Here is a 17,406-nt window from a genome sequence, read left to right on the forward strand (position 1 = left end):
GGTATCTGGGGGTACACATGGACAATACACTGGATTGAGGTATCTGGGGGTACACATGGACAATACACTGGATTGAGGTATCTGGGGGTACACATGGACAATACACTGGACTGAGGTATGTGGAGGTACACATGGACAATACACTGGACTGAGGTATGTGGGGGTACACATGGACAATACACTGGACTCAGGTCCGTGTCCCCCCCCCCCAAGACACACAGACTCTGGATAGGTATTTGCCATATTAGCAATAGACTGAATCACACTGTTGGGACACAAACTGTTAGATGCTAATGTCATCAACTCCAGCCACCTGTCTGTTCAGCGGCGTAACTAGAACCCTCAGGGCCCCCGATGCAAGAAACCATGGAGGCCCCCCCCCCGACCTCCGGACCAAAGCTCTTTTCTCTGAGCCCGGTGGCGGAACACCAGGGCCCGGTTACAAGTGGGTGGCTGCATATAAAGGAACCGATTTCTCCATGTCTACTGAGACGAAACGCATCGGGAGTACTCCACCGCCGCCACTTTTGTTTTATACAAGAAAACACGTTTAAAATGTAAGTGTATTACCTTTTTAAATAAAACTTCCTTTGTCATATGGAATTACACTATATGGTCTTCTCTATCCTTTCCTATCTACCGGTTGAACCTTGACACTACCTATTCCTGTGCGGAGACGGCCCTTCCTCCAAAAGTTTTGGGACACATCTCCAGAGATCGTATTCCAGCTGTCAGCTGACACTTTAACCACTTCCCGACCGCCGCACGCCGATGTACGTCGACAGAATGGCACGGGCAGGCATAAGGGCTTACATGTACATCCTTGCCTGCCCGCCGGTCGGGCCCCCGCCCGGTGCCTGCGGCGGTCGGTATTCGTTCGGGAGCGATCCCGGACGAGGGGACGGCCATTCATTCATGGCCACCCCCTCGCGATTGCTCCCGACGAATGAAAATGTCCGGTGACATCACTTCCTCTCCTGTAATGTAAACACAGGAGAGGAAGTGATGTATTCTCTCCTCCGTGTCGGTATTTTTCGTTCCGGCACCGAGGAGAGAGGATCGGTGAGTTGCACCAACACACCACACATACAGTAGAACATGCCACCCCCCTTTACCCCCCGATCACCCCCCCAATTACCCCTGCCCCCCAGTCACAGTGACACCAATTGCTTTTTTTTTTATTTATTTTTATTTTTTTGCATTGGTGTCATTTGTGACTGTAATAACTGTTAGGGCAGTTAGGGTTAGCCCCCTTTAGTTCTAATGTGCCCCCCTAACCCCCCCAATAAAGGTTTAACCCCGTGATCATCCCCCGTCGCCAGTGTCACTAAGGCTGGGTTCACATTGCAGCGGTTTATGAGAACGAATGTGATTCGCACCGCACTGCAGTGCAAATCACATCCGATCTCTGTGCGATTCGAGTTCAGTCATACAGATAGTATACAGATAGTATACAGATAGTATGGCTGAATTCCCGCCGCACCCGCCGCAAATTTGCACGGGACCCTTTTTTTGGCCCGCAGCAGAATCGGATCGCATGGGTGTTCACACCATGCGATCCGAGTTTGCAGATCGCACTGCGATATGCGAACTGATCTGGGGGTGTCATTAAGATTTCACTGACACTCCCAGCAGTTCGCATAGGGCAGTGTGAACTGCCGCCGGGAGGCATGCGATGCGGGAACCCGCCGCGGATTCGTGGCGTTCCCGCATCGCTCCAGTGTGAACCCAGCCTAATAAGCGATCGTTTTTCTGATCGCTGTATTAGTGTCACAGGTGACGCTAGTTAGGCAGGTAGGTATTTAGGTTCGCCGCAGCTTTTTATAGCGCCAGGGACCCCCATATACTACCGCATAAAGCCCCCTGATTGCCCCCTAGTTAACCCTTTCACCTGTGATCACCATATAACTGTTACAGGTGACGCTGGTTGGTTAGTTATTTTTTTATAGTTTCAGGGCACCCGCCATTTATTACCTAATAAAGGTTTAACCCCCTGATCACCCGGCGGGTGTCATTTGTGACTGTAATAACTGTTAGGGCAGTTAGGGTTAGCCCCCTTTAGTTCTAAGGTACCCCCCTAACCCCCCCAATAAAGGTTTAACACCGTGATCACCCCCCGTCGCCAGTGTCACTAAGGCTGGGTTCACATTGCAGCGGTTTATGAGAACGGATGTGATTCGCACCGCACTGCAGTGCAAATCACATCCGATCTCTGTGCGATTCGAGTTCAGCCATACAGATAGTATGGCTGAATTCGTGTCGCACCCGCCGCACCCGCCGCAAACTCGCACGGGACCCTTTTTTTGGTCCGCAGCAGAATCGGATCGCATGGGTGTTCACACCATGCGATCCGAGTTTGCAGATCGCACTGCGATATGCGAACTGATCTGGGGGTGTCAGTAACATTTCACTGACACTCCCAGCAGTTCGCATAGGGCAGTGTGAACTGCCGCCGGGAGGCATGTGATGCGGGAACCCGTCGCGCATTCGTGGCGTTCCCGCATCGCTCCAGTGTGAACCCAGCCTAATAAGCGATCGTTTTTCTGATCGCTGTATTAGTGTCACAGGTGACGCTAGTTAGGCAGGTAGGTATTTAGGTTCGCCGCAGCTTTTTATAGCGCCAGGGACCCCCATATACTACCGCATAAAGCCCCCTGATTGCCCCCTAGTTAACCCTTTCACCAGTGATCACCATATAACTGTTACAGGTGACGCTGGTTGGTTAGTTATTTTTTTTATAGTTTCAGGGCACCCGCCATTTATTACCTAGTCTTACTAGTGTACCCCTAAATTTAGGGGTGTCTACTTTCCAAAATGGGGTCATTTGGGGGGGGGTTTGTGCCATCTTGGCATTTTATGGCCTTCAAAACTGTAACGCCCTTAGAAAGCCTGAAGGCGGTGCTTGGTTTTCGGGGCCCCGTACGCGGCTAGGCTCCCAAAAAGTCCCACATATGTGGTATCCCCGTACTCAGGAGAAGCAGCAGAATTTATTTTGGGGTGTCATTTCACATATGCCCATGGCATGCATGAGCAATATATCATTTAGTGACAACTTTGTTAAAAAAAAAAAAAAAAAAAAAAAAGTTTGTAATTTTCCCGCAACTTGTGGCAAAATATAAAATATTCCATGGACTCAACATGCCTCTCAGCAAATAGCTTGGGGTGTCTACTTTCTAAAATGGGGTCATTTGTGGGGGTTTTGTGCCATCTTGGCATTTTATGGCCTTCAAAACTGTAATAGGTAGTGAGAAGTGAACTCAAAAATTTACGCCCTTAGAAAGCCTGAAGGCGGTGCTTGGTTTTCGGGGCCCCGTACGCGGCTAGGCTCCCAAAAAGTCCCACATATGTGGTATCCCCGTACTCAGGAGAAGCAGCAGAATTTATTTTGGGGTGTCATTTCACATATGCCCATGGCATGCGTGAGCAATATATCATTTAGTGACAACTTTGTGAAAAAAAAAAAAAAAAAAAGTTTGTAATTTTCCCGCAACTTGTGGCAAAATATAAAATATTCCATGAACTCAACATGCCTCTCAGCAAATAGCTTGGGGTGTCTACTTTCTAAAATGGGGTCATTTGTGGGGGTTTTGTGCCATCTTGGCATTTTATGGCCTTCAAAACTGTAATAGGTAGTGAGGAGTGAAGTCAAAAATTTACGCCCTTAGAAAGCCTGAAGGCGGTGCTTGGTTTTCGGGGCCCCGTACGCGGCTAGGCTCCCAAAAAATCCCACACATGTGGTATCCCCGTACTCAGGAGAAGCAGCAGAATTTATTTTGGGGTGTCATTTCACATATGCCCATGGCATGCATGAGCAATATATCATTTAGTGACAACTTTGTGTAAAAAAAAAAAAAAATTTTTTTTTGCCATTATTCAATCGCTTGAGGCAAAAAAATAAAATATTCAATGGGCTCAACATGCCTCTTATCAATTTCCTTAGGGGGTCTACTTTCCAAAATGGGGTCATTTGGGGGGGTTTTGTACTGCCCTGCCATTTTAGCACCTCAAGAAATGAGATAGGCAGTCGTAAACTAAAAGCTGCGTAAATTCCAGAAAACGTACCTTAGTTTGTAGATGTGACAACTTTTGCGCAAACCAATAAATATACAGTTATTGACTTTTTTTTACCAAAGACATGTGGCTGAATACATTTTGGCCTAAATGTATGACTAAAATTGAGTTTATTGGATTTTTCTAATAACAAAAAGTAGAAAATATCATTTTTTTTCAAAATTTGCGGTCTTTTTACGTTTATATCGCAAAAAATAAAAATCGCAGATGCAATCAAATACCATCAAAAGAAAGCTCTATTTGTGGGAAGAAAAGGACGCAAATTTTGTTTGGGTACAACATTGCATGACCGCGCAATTACCAGTTAAAGCAGCGCAGTGCAAAAGTGTAAAAAGACCTCTGGTCATTTACCAGCAAAATGGTCCGGTCTGAAGGTGGTTAAGCTCTATTGACTCATAGAACGTAGGTTCTTTTGGGTCTGAGCTATCTGGTAAGCTCACATCTTCATAGGCGGTGGTGTTGTCACACTTGGGACTTTTGGCACAATTTCTAAATGGACTCTTTCACTTAAAGATCTTTGCATCAAAGGTCACCACTGTGCCCAAACTCTGCCTCTGTGCCCATCAAATGCCGCCAGTGTGCCCATCAAATGCCACCACTGTGCCCATCAAATGCTGCCACTGTGCCCATCAAATGCCGCCACTGTGCCCATCAAATGCCGCCACTGTGCCCATCAAATGTTGCCGGTGTGCCCATTAAATGCTGGTGGTGTGGCCATCAAATGCCACCACTGTGCCCATCAAATGCCACCACTGTGCCCATCAAATACTGCCACTGTGCCCATCACATGCTGCCGGTGTGCCCATTAAATGCTGGTGGTGTGCCATTAAATGCTGCCACTGTGAATCCCCACCGCCCGCTCGCTGTCTGCCCGACACTTACCCTGTCTTGGTGGGGCAGCGGGTGACGTCCACGAGCGGGGTCCTCCGTGTGTCTCCTGCCATCCTCATCTCCCGTCCTCTCCTCCTGACAGGCGTCCGATAGCTGCGCCTATCGTTTCAGCCAATCAGGTGACGGGTAACAGACCCGTCAGAGGCGGGTCACCTGATTGGCCGGAGAGACGGTTCAGTGTTAGGAATGTGAATATTAATTCACTTTTCTAACACACCTGGGTGGACTGTGAGCGTCATGCATGGCGCTCGCACTTCACCTATTTTAAAGCCTATTAGAGCCCATGGCTCCAATCAGGTGCTTCAAAAACACCCCCCGCTGCTGCTGGAATTCAGGCGCCCCAAAAGGTACCGGACACCTAAATATGGGGGTGGCAGCAGTGGTCATGGATAGATTCATGCTATGCTATGCACGAATCTATCCATTCGTCATAGAGGGGGTGGCTGGAGAGAGGGGGCAGCACCTGTGTGCCCTTTTGGACTCACCGCCACTGATAAACACATTCACATTCACATACATACATATGCAGCATACATGCACACTCACATGCATACATACACATACATACATGCACACCCACCCACCCACACACATACATGCACACTCACACACACACACACACACACATGCATGCACACCCCCACACACACATACATGCACACACACACACACACACATGCATGCACACACACATACATGCACACCCACACACATGCATGCACACACACATACATGCACACCCCTACACACACATAGATGCACACACACACACACACATGCATGCACACACACACACACACACACACACACACACACGGACACATACATGCACACATTCACACACACACACACACACATGCACACCCACACACGCATGCACACACATGCATGCACACACATACATGCACACACATACATGCACCCACACACATGCATGCACACACCCACACACACACACACACACTCACACACACACACACTCACACACACATGCATGCACACACCCACACACACACACACACACTCACACACACACACACTCACACACACATGCATGCACACACACATACATGCACACACACATGCGCACCCACACACCACATACATGCACATACACACATACATCACCCACACAAACACACATGTGCACACACACACATACCCACACACACACACATGTATGCACACATATAAACACAAATACAGGAGTAGTCTTATAAAAAAGGCAGACCTTTACCTTGGCTCTTCCTGCCGGGTACTGCACTGTAGGGGGAGACAAAGAGCACACACTGCTTTCACTAAAGGCTAATGTGAGGAGCTCCCCGCACAGTGCCGATTACAGTTCGGCTGATGATCGAGGAGCTCCTCTCAGCCTCCCCCCCTATGGAAGAGTACAGGGGGCCCTCAAGGGTTGTGTTGTGTAAATGAGTGTAGTCTGGCTTGTAGAATATTCCACACAATGTTGTTGTGCTAATTAACCCCGTGCTGGTGTTTATGGTAATGTGTATTGAATAGTCAGTCAGTGAGTTAGGAGACAAACCCTGGAAAGTCTCATCTCTCAGATAACTAGTCTGGGTCACTGATTAGATAATTAGCTCATGCTAATTAGGTTGGGTTTTAGTCATCTTGTGGTATATATTTGTGGGAGATCTCAAATAAAGATCATTCTTTATGTCCTCCAAGCCTGGTGTGGTCTGGTTCTTGGGGGTTCCTATAGCCGGATCCATTGGACTCGTGTTCCAGGACTTAGGAATCGGTACTGACGGAAACACTCCGAGTGTGGGGGATAGGATCCGTCACACCGTCCTCCTAGAACGATCGCGCGGTGACGTCACTATGTACATATATGTCGCAAAGTGGAATACTGGGGTTATGGATGAAGCTATCAGCCATAACCCGATCCCGGCCCCTATACCATGTGATCAGCTTTCAGCCAATGGTCCGCTGCCCCCCCCCCCCCCCCGAGATATCTCCACAGACAGCCAGATTGGGGATCTGTCAATGTAAACAGGCGGGTCTCTGTTCTGACCGGGGAGGGGAGAAAGAGATCGTCTCTTCCTAGTGATCTCAGCGATCGCTCTGTACTCAGTCAGTCCCCTCCCCCCACAGTAAGAAACCCCTCCCTAGGGAACACTTAACCCCATGATCGCCCCCCTAGTGTTAACCCCTCCCCTGCCAGTTTATACAGTAATCAGTAGCTATTTATAGCTCTGATCGCTGTATAAATGTCACTGGTCCCACTTTTGTGAGATACAGTATATATATATATATATATATATACTGTTATTTATTTATTTTAATAAAAGATAATATAATATCTAATATAAAGTAATATAATATTTTTTATATAATATAATAACATATCTAATATGATATAACATATCTAATGTAATGTAATATAATATTTTTTGATATAATATAATAACATATCTAATATCATGTAATATAATATTTTTTATATAATATAATAACATATCTAATATAACATAATAACATATCTAATGTAATGAAATATAAAATTGTTGCTATAATATAATATAATAACATATAGTTACATAGTTAATCAGGTTGGAAACATATCTAATATCATGTAATATAATATATTTTGATATAATATAATAACATCTCTAATATAATACAATAAAATATTTTTGATATAATATAATAACATATCTCATGTAATATAATATAATATAATAACATATGTAATATCATGTAATATAATATTTTTTTTGATATAATATAATATCATATCTAATGTAATGTAATAAAATATTTTTGATATAATATAATAACATATCTAATATAATACAATAAAATATTTTTGATATAATATAATAACATATCTCATGTAATATAATATAATAACATATCTAATATCATGTGATCCCTGAAAACTCTTCTCTTCAGAGAAGCTTACCCCACCCACACCTAACTGTATTTTCATTTTCTCCATCAGCTCATCCCCCACAGTTATTACCTTTTGTTTCAACTTGACCCTCCCTTCTAGATTGTAAGCTCTAACGAGCAGGGGGCCCTCTGATCCCTCCTGTATTGATTTGTATTGTAAGTGTACTGTCTGCCCTCATATTGTAAAGCACTGCGCAAACTGTTGGCGCTATATAAATCCTGAATAATAATAATAATAATAATGTAATATAATATTTTTGATATAATATAATAACATATCTAATATAATATAACATATCTAATGTAATGTAATATAACATTTTTGATATAATATAATATAATAACATATAGTTACATAGTTAATTGGGTTGAAAACACATCTAATATAAGATAACATATCTAATATCATGTAATATAATATTTTTGAGATATTATAATACGATATCATATAATATAATAACGTATCTAATATACTGTAATGTAATATAATATAATAACATATCTAATATAATATAGTAATATATCGAATATCATGTACTATAATATAATATATTGTTTAAAAAAGCTATAGAATATAATAAAAAGCAATGTAATCTAATATTTTTATTTAACAAAAAAAAATACAATTTTAACATTTATTTTTAAAAATATAATCACACCAACTTTGGATGATATTCTTTCTACTTTCAACAAATGATGGGTGAGAGCGGCAATTATCCATCTATTCTTCCACGGGGGGATGTGTATTTGTGTGCTTTTCATTCCTTCCCTGAAATCCAGTTCAGCAGGAGAAGGGAGACCACCTACTTTATTGTAATGGTAACACGTCATACAAGCCCCGTGACATTCTGTAGTGTGTTGTCATTCCAGTCCAGGAAACGTCCCAGCTATTGTACAATCCTCACCTTTCCCTGACTTGTCATCCTCCTCCTCCTCCTTATCCTCCTCCTCCTTATCCTCCTCCTCCTTATCCTCCTCCTCCTCCTCTGATCTCTTCCGTATAGCAATCACCTTCCACCTTCCTCCTCCAGGCATTGATCAATTACTCCAAGATTGATCCCCAACACTCAGTTCTTCTACTATGTAAGTCCTTTTATTCTTATTACTTATTGATCATTGTATCAGTCAGGACATTGATCCCATCACCATCCACATTCACTGAGAGTTTACTTTATTTTTATTATTATTACTTATTGATAATCAGTTAAGACGACAGGGATCACTATCCATTTTCACTGATCAGTTTATTTTATTCTTATTTAACCACTACAATACAGGGCACTTTCACCCCCTTCCTTCCCAGCCCAATTTTCAGCTTTCATCGCTCTCGCGCTTTTCAGTGACAATTGCGCGGTCGTGCTACACTGTACCCAAATGAAATTGTTATCATTTTGTTCGCACAAATAGAGCTTTATTTTGGTGTTATTTATTCACGACTCCATTTTTTATTTTTTGCAACATAAGCGCAAAAAAAAGCAGAAATTTGGAAAAAAAAAACAATATTTTCTTTTTTCTATTTTAAAAGAAATCCAATAAATTAAAATTTTGTCATAAATTTAAGCAAAAATGTATTCTGCTACATGTTTTTGGTAAAAAAAAATTCCGTTAAGTGTATAATAATTGGTTTGTGTGATCACGGACATATGTACGCAAATGATCATGTACATATGTGTGCAGGTGATCATTGGGACATGTGATTTTAGTGGGACATATGTGGGGGACATGTTTTTATTATTAGGGACATGTGTTTTTATTATTTGGGGACATGTGTGTTTTGGGGACATATGTGGTGACATGTGTGTTTGTACTGTGTGGTGTGTTGTGTGGTGACACTAGACTGATGATCAGTGAGTAAAAAGCTGTAAAAAACAGCTCATACTCACTGATCATCAGCCGGCTGCAGCGTTCTGCTCTCCTCTCCTCAGCGATGACTTCCGTGTGAGGAGAGGAGGAGCCGATTGCCTAGCAACCGGCTGTTTGTTTACATCACATGACGGCCGTGATTGGGCACGGCCGTCATGTGATCAGGAGGGCCAATCACAGAGCCCTCCTGCCGATCTGAGATGCGCCGTGTCCGGGTGACACGAGCACATCGGGATCGCGCCGCTGCGTGCGCGCGTGCGCGATCCCGCTCCTTCTAAAGGACGTTCCTGAACGTCCTATCAGAAGTAGACGGCTCCCACCCGGCCGTATATGTGCATTGGCCGGGTGGGAAGTGGTTAACCACTTCAGCCCCTGAGGATTTTACCCCCTTCCTGACCAGAGCACTTTTTGCGATTCGGCACTGCGTCGCTTTAAGTGACAATTGCGCGGTCGTGCGACGTGGCTCCCAAACAAAATTGACGTCCTTTTTTTCCCCACAAATAGAGCGTTCTTTTGGTGGTATTTGATCTCCTCTGCGGTTTTTATTTTTTGCGCTATAAACAAAAGAAGAGCAACAATTTTGAAAAAAAAAACACAATATTTTTTAGTTTTTGCTATAATAAATATTAAATATAAATATTTTTTTTAAAAAAAGAAATTTTTCCCTCAGTTTAGGCCGATACGTATTCCTCTACATATTTTTGGTAAAAAATAAAAACGCGATAAGCGTATTTTGATTGGTTTGCGCAAAAGTTTTAGCGTCTACAAAATAGGGGATTGATTTATGGCATTTTTTTTTTTTTTTTTTTTTACTAGTAATGGCGGCAATCTGTGATTTTTTTTTTTTCATGACTGCGACATTGTGACGGACACATCGGACACTTTTGACACATTTTTGGGACCAGTCACATTTACACAGCGATCGGCGCTATAAAATTGCACTGATTACTCTGTAAATGTGACTGGCAGGGAAAGGGTTAACACCAGGGGGGCGATCAAGGGGTTAATTATGTTTCCTAGGGAGTGGTTCTAACTGTGTGGGGGGGGGGATTCCCAAGGGGAGGAGACCGATCGGTGTTCCTCTGTACTGAGAACACACCATCGGTCTCCTCTCCCCTGACAGGACGTGGATCTGTGTGTTTATATACACAGATCCACGTTCCTGCTGTGATCCCCGGGCGGGTGCCCATAATGAACCCAGCAGAGGCTTACCCCTGGCACCACCTGTAATGAACCCACCAGAGGCTTACCCCAGGCACCACCTGTAATGAACCCACCAGAGGCTTACCCCAGGCACCACCTGTAATGAACCCAGCAGAGGCTTACCCCAGGTACCACCCGTAATGAACCCAGCAGAGGCTTACCCTGGGCACCACCCGTAATGAACCCAGCAGAGGCTTACCCTGGGCACCACCCGTAATGAACCCACCAGAGGCTTACCCCAGGCACCACCTGTAATGAACCCACCAGAGGCTTACCCCAGGCACCACCCGTAATGAACCCAGCAGAGGCTTACCCTGGGCACCACCCGTAATGAACCCACCAGAGGCTTACCCCAGGCACCACCTGTAATGAACCCACCAGAGGCTTACCCCAGGCACCACCCGTAATGAACCCAGCAGAGGCTTACCCCAGGCACCACCCGTAATGAACCCAGCAGAGGCTTACCCTGGGCACCACCCGTAATGAACCCAGTAGAGGCTTACCCCGGGCACCACCTGTAATGAACCCACCAGAGGCTTACCCCAGGCACCACCTGTAATGAACCCACCAGAGGCTTACCCCAGGCACCACCTGTAATGAACCCAGCAGAGGCTTACCCCAGGTACCACCCGTAATGAACCCAGCAGAGGCTTACCCTGGGCACCACCCGTAATGAACCCAGCAGAGGCTTACCCTGGGCACCACCCGTAATGAACCCACCAGAGGCTTACCCCAGGCACCACCTGTAATGAACCCACCAGAGGCTTACCCCAGGCACCACCCGTAATGAACCCAGCAGAGGCTTACCCCAGGCACCACCCGTAATGAACCCAGCAGAGGCTTACCCTGGGCACCACCCGTAATGAACCCAGTAGAGGCTTACCCCGGGCACCACCTGTAATGAACCCACCAGAGGCTTACCCTGGGCCCCACCCGTAATGAACCCAGCAGAGGCTTACCCTGGGCACCACCCGTAATGAACCCACCAGAGGCTTACCCCAGGCACCACCTATAATGAACCCACCAGAGGCTTACCCCAGGCACCACCTGTAATGAACCCACCAGAGGCTTACCCCAGGTACCACCCGTAATGAACCCAGCAGAGGCTTACCCTGGGCACCACCCGTAATGAACCCAGTAGAGGCTTACCCCGGGCACCACCCATAATGAACCCACCAGAGGCTTACCCCAGGCACCACCTGTAATAAACCCACCAGAGGCTTACCCCAGGCACCACCCATAATGAACCCAGCAGAGGCTTACCCTGGGCACCACCCGTAATGAACCCAGTAGAGGCTTACCCCAGGCACCACCCATAATGAACCCACCAGAGGCTTACCCCAGGCACCACCTGTAATGAACCCACCAGAGGCTTACCCCAGGCACCACCCGTAATGAACCCAGCAGAGGCTTACCCTGGGCACCACCCGTAATGAACCCAGCAGAGGCTTACCCTGGGCACCACCCGTAATGAACCCAGCAGAGGCTTACCCTGGGCACCACCCGTAATGAACCCAGCAGAGGCTTACTCCAGGCACCACCACCCATAATGAACCCACCAGAGGCTTACCCCAGGCACCACCTGTAATGAACCCAGCAGAGGCTTACCCCAGGCACCACCCGTAATGAACCCAGCAGAGGCTTACCCTGGGCACCACCCGTAATGAACCCAGTAGAGACTTACCCCTGGCACCACCTGTAATGAACCCACCAGAGGCTTACCCCAGGCACCACCTGTAATGAACCCACCAGAGGCTTACCCCAGGCACCACCTGTAATGAACCCAGCAGAGGCTTACCCCAGGTACCACCCGTAATGAACCCAGCAGAGGCTTACCCTGGGCACCACCCGTAATGAACCCAGCAGAGGCTTACCCTGGGCACCACCCGTAATGAACCCACCAGAGGCTTACCCCAGGCACCACCTGTAATGAACCCACCAGAGGCTTACCCCAGGCACCACCCGTAATGAACCCAGCAGAGGCTTACCCCAGGCACCACCCGTAATGAACCCAGCAGAGGCTTACCCTGGGCACCACCCGTAATGAACCCAGTAGAGGCTTACCCCGGGCACCACCTGTAATGAACCCACCAGAGGCTTACCCCAGGCACCACCTGTAATGAACCCACCAGAGGCTTACCCCAGGCACCACCTGTAATGAACCCAGCAGAGGCTTACCCCAGGTACCACCCGTAATGAACCCAGCAGAGGCTTACCCTGGGCACCACCCGTAATGAACCCAGCAGAGGCTTACCCTGGGCACCACCCGTAATGAACCCACCAGAGGCTTACCCCAGGCACCACCTGTAATGAACCCACCAGAGGCTTACCCCAGGCACCACCCGTAATGAACCCAGCAGAGGCTTACCCCAGGCACCACCCGTAATGAACCCAGCAGAGGCTTACCCTGGGCACCACCCGTAATGAACCCAGTAGAGGCTTACCCCGGGCACCACCTGTAATGAACCCACCAGAGGCTTACCCTGGGCCCCACCCGTAATGAACCCAGCAGAGGCTTACCCTGGGCACCACCCGTAATGAACCCACCAGAGGCTTACCCCAGGCACCACCTATAATGAACCCACCAGAGGCTTACCCCAGGCACCACCTGTAATGAACCCACCAGAGGCTTACCCCAGGTACCACCCGTAATGAACCCAGCAGAGGCTTACCCTGGGCACCACCCGTAATGAACCCAGTAGAGGCTTACCCCGGGCACCACCCATAATGAACCCACCAGAGGCTTACCCCAGGCACCACCTGTAATAAACCCACCAGAGGCTTACCCCAGGCACCACCCATAATGAACCCAGCAGAGGCTTACCCTGGGCACCACCCGTAATGAACCCAGTAGAGGCTTACCCCAGGCACCACCCATAATGAACCCACCAGAGGCTTACCCCAGGCACCACCTGTAATGAACCCACCAGAGGCTTACCCCAGGCACCACCCGTAATGAACCCAGCAGAGGCTTACCCTGGGCACCACCCGTAATGAACCCAGCAGAGGCTTACCCTGGGCACCACCCGTAATGAACCCAGCAGAGGCTTACCCTGGGCACCACCCGTAATGAACCCAGCAGAGGCTTACTCCAGGCACCACCACCCATAATGAACCCACCAGAGGCTTACCCCAGGCACCACCTGTAATGAACCCAGCAGAGGCTTACCCCAGGCACCACCCGTAATGAACCCAGCAGAGGCTTACCCTGGGCACCACCCGTAATGAACCCAGTAGAGACTTACCCCGGGCACCACCCATAATGAACCCACCAGAGGCTTACCCCAGGCACCACCTGTAATGAACCCACCAGAGGCTTACCCCAGGCACCACCCGTAATGAACCCAGCAGAGGCTTACCCTGGGCACCACCCGTAATGAACCCAGCAGAGGCTTACCCCAGGCACCACCTGTAATGAACCCAGCAGAGGCTTACCCCAGGCACCACCCGTAATGAACCCAGCAGAGGCTTACCCTGGGCACCACCCGTAATGAACCCAGTGGAGGCTTACCCCGGGCACCAACACCCATAATGAACCCACCAGAGGTTTACCCCGGGCACCACCCATAATGAACCCACCAGAGGCTTACCCCAGGCACCACCCGTAATTAACCCACCAGAGGTTTACCCTGGGCACCGCCCATAATGAACCCACCAGAGGTTTACTCTGAGTACCACCCATAATTAATTTCACCAGAGGCTTACCCAAGGCACCACCCAAAACGAACCCACCAAAGTTACCCTGGGCACCACCCATAATGCACCTGTCAGAAGCTTACATCTGAACATCGATACAAATCAGCAGCACATTTGTACTCTGTAAATAAAACGTTTGTGTACAAAAGCTGCTCAGAAATATTCAAAGTATGTCAAGCGTTGTATGTGTTCACCCCTCCCCCCCACCCGGATGAGAGCAAGTCCTACGAGTCTCCTATGGGCAGGAGGTGTAATCAGCAACACATTTCTCAATACTTTACATTACAAAGTAAAAAATTGTTTTTGTTGGGGTTTTTTTGGGGGGGGGGGGGGGGGAATAAGAAGGATTGTTTTTGTTAATATTGTCTAGCAAAAATTACTTTATTTTTATGCAATCCAAAGATAAAAGACTAACAAAACGAAACAGAAATAAATAAAAAAAAATTTTTTTTTTTTACATTTTTCTATTTCCATCAGTAAAAAAAAATAAAAAACATAAATAAAAATAATATATATATATATATATATATACCACTATACAAAATGTACACAGCAGTCCCCTCAAGAAGCTTACAATCTAAGGTCCCTCACAAATGAATCACATGCTGCTAGGTGGAAGTGCCAACCACTTAGTCACTGTGCTGTTCATACATATGATATGACACTAACATGATGACTATAGTACCAAAAAAAGTTATTTATGAATGAGATAAAGGCTTTTTTTTTTTAATGGAACTCTACAATCTTACTTTGTATCTCTCTATCTCCCGTCTGATCAATGTTTCTAAACAATGTTATTTTGTATCTCTCCTTCGCCACCTGAACAATGTTTATAAACAATGTTACTTTGTATCTCTCTATATCTGGTCTGATCAATGTTTATAAACAATGTTATTTCGTATCTCTCTATCTCCAGTCTGGTCAATGTTTATAAACAAAGTTACTTTATAACTCTCTATCTCCGGTCTGATAAATGTTTATAAACAATGCTACTTTGTATCTCTCTATTGCCATCTGAACAATGTTTATAAACACTGTCAGACATTCTGTTTTGGAAAGCACCACCTTCTACGGCAGGGATAGGCACCCTCGGCACACCAGCCTACAAATCCCATCATGCCTCTGCCTCTAGGAGCCATGCCTGTGATGGTCAGGGTCTTGCAGTGTCTCATGGAACTTGTAGTATCACCGCAGCCGGAGGGCCAAGGTTGCCTACCCCCATTCTACAGCTTCTATATTTACATAACAACTTCTAGCTGTGGAGGTGGGTGGGGGTAGCCATGTTTTCAGAAGGGCAGGGCATACGGCACATGTTCTGTGTAGGTCCATACATTTATTTTTTTTGGGTGTAAATAGTATTTCCAGTGTCCACAACTGGTTAAATCATGGTATAGTCCACTGCCAGGTTCAGCTCTTGGTATATTAGATAGTGACTACTGACCGGTCTCCGGTAGTCCAGCCTTTATGGTAGAGGAAGATTATGAAGGATAATGCATTACTGGGTTCCTGATAGCAAAGGACATATGTATTGCCCAGTCCGTGGTGATTGTGGTTAACAGGTTTAGCCAAGTCCTTAATATACCAAGATATGAGTATTGCCCAGTCCATGGTCCACCCTTTACAAAGATGTTGCCCAGTCCTTGGTTCCTTTACATTTGTGTATTGTCCAGTCCATGGTACTCCCTTTACAAAGATGTTGCCCAGTCCTTGGTTCCTTTACATTTGTGTATTGCCCAGTCGATGATTGTCCAAGTTCATAGACAATGTCAAGTCCGTGGTGATTGTGGTTAACAGGTTTAGCCAAGTCCTTAATATACCAAGATATGAGTATTGCTCAGTCTTCGATCAGCTAACAAAAACCTCCTCCTCGTGCCCAAATCCCGGTACAAATCAAAGGGGGATCGGAGATTCGCTGTCCAAGGACCTCGGTTATGGAACGCTCTACCAACCAACATCCGCCTGGAAGAAAACCACCTGGCCTTTAGGAAAAAACTCAAGACCTTCCTCTTCTAGATGATGGACAATTAAGCTCTTCGCAGCGCCTTGAGGCGATTCAGTTCGCGTTGTGCCCTATACAAATATTTCATTAATTCATTCATTCAGTCTATTGTCCTCCCTTTACAAAGATGTTGCCCAGTCCTTGGTTTCTTTACATTTGTGTATTGCCCAGTCGATGACTGTCCAAGTTCATAGACAATGTCAAGTCCGTGGTGATTGTGGTTAACAGGTTTAGCCAAGTCCTTAATATACCAAGATATGAGTATTGCCCAGTCTTCGATCAGCTAACAAAAACCTCCTCCTCATGCCCAAATCCCGGTACAAATCAAAGGGGGATCGGAGATTCGCTGTCCAAGGACCACGGTTATGGAACGCTCTACCAACCAACATCCGCCTGGAAGAAAACCACCTGGCCTTTAGGAAAAAACTCAAGACCTTCCTCTTCTAGATGATGGACAATTAAGCTCTTCGCAGCGCCTTGAGGCGATTCAGTTTGCGTTGTGCCCTATACAAATATTTCATTCATTCATTCATTCAGTTCATGGTCCTCCCTTTACAAAGATGTTGCCCAGTCCTTGGTTCCTTTACATTTGTGTAATGCCCAGTCCATGATTGTCCAAGTTCATAGACAATGTCAAGTCCGTGGTGTCCACAGACGTGTATCGCCCAGCTTTTGGTCACCCATTGTCATGGACATTGGCCGGTCCTTGTTGCCTTCACATATGTGTATTTCTTTTACCTGCCCCAGGGTCGTAGACATTGGCCATCCTTTTG

The 17,406-nt window shown here is 46.4% G+C and overlaps 1 protein-coding gene across 2 annotated transcripts in view; it reads left to right on the plus strand.

The window, feature by feature from the left end:
• LOC143961822 (phospholipid scramblase 1-like) overlaps positions 1-17,406 on the plus strand; it is a 53,205-nt gene that overhangs the window by 8,390 nt on the left and 27,409 nt on the right. The window contains exon 1 of one of the 2 annotated variants that reach the window (XM_077471155.1): positions 8,800-8,955. The exons of the other annotated variant lie outside the window; for it this stretch is intronic. The gene's annotated coding sequence lies outside the window, so the exon portion shown is untranslated. Of the gene's footprint in view, positions 1-8,799; positions 8,956-17,406 lie in introns of those variants that run through there. 2 annotated transcript variants of the gene reach the window in all.

The sequence above is a fragment of the Lithobates pipiens genome, unplaced genomic scaffold, assembly GCF_037356315.1.
Source record: "Lithobates pipiens isolate NorthernLeopardFrog02 unplaced genomic scaffold, aLitPip1_a1.2 Scaffold_8, whole genome shotgun sequence".
In the NCBI taxonomy this organism is placed as follows: Eukaryota; Metazoa; Chordata; class Amphibia; order Anura; family Ranidae; genus Lithobates; species Lithobates pipiens.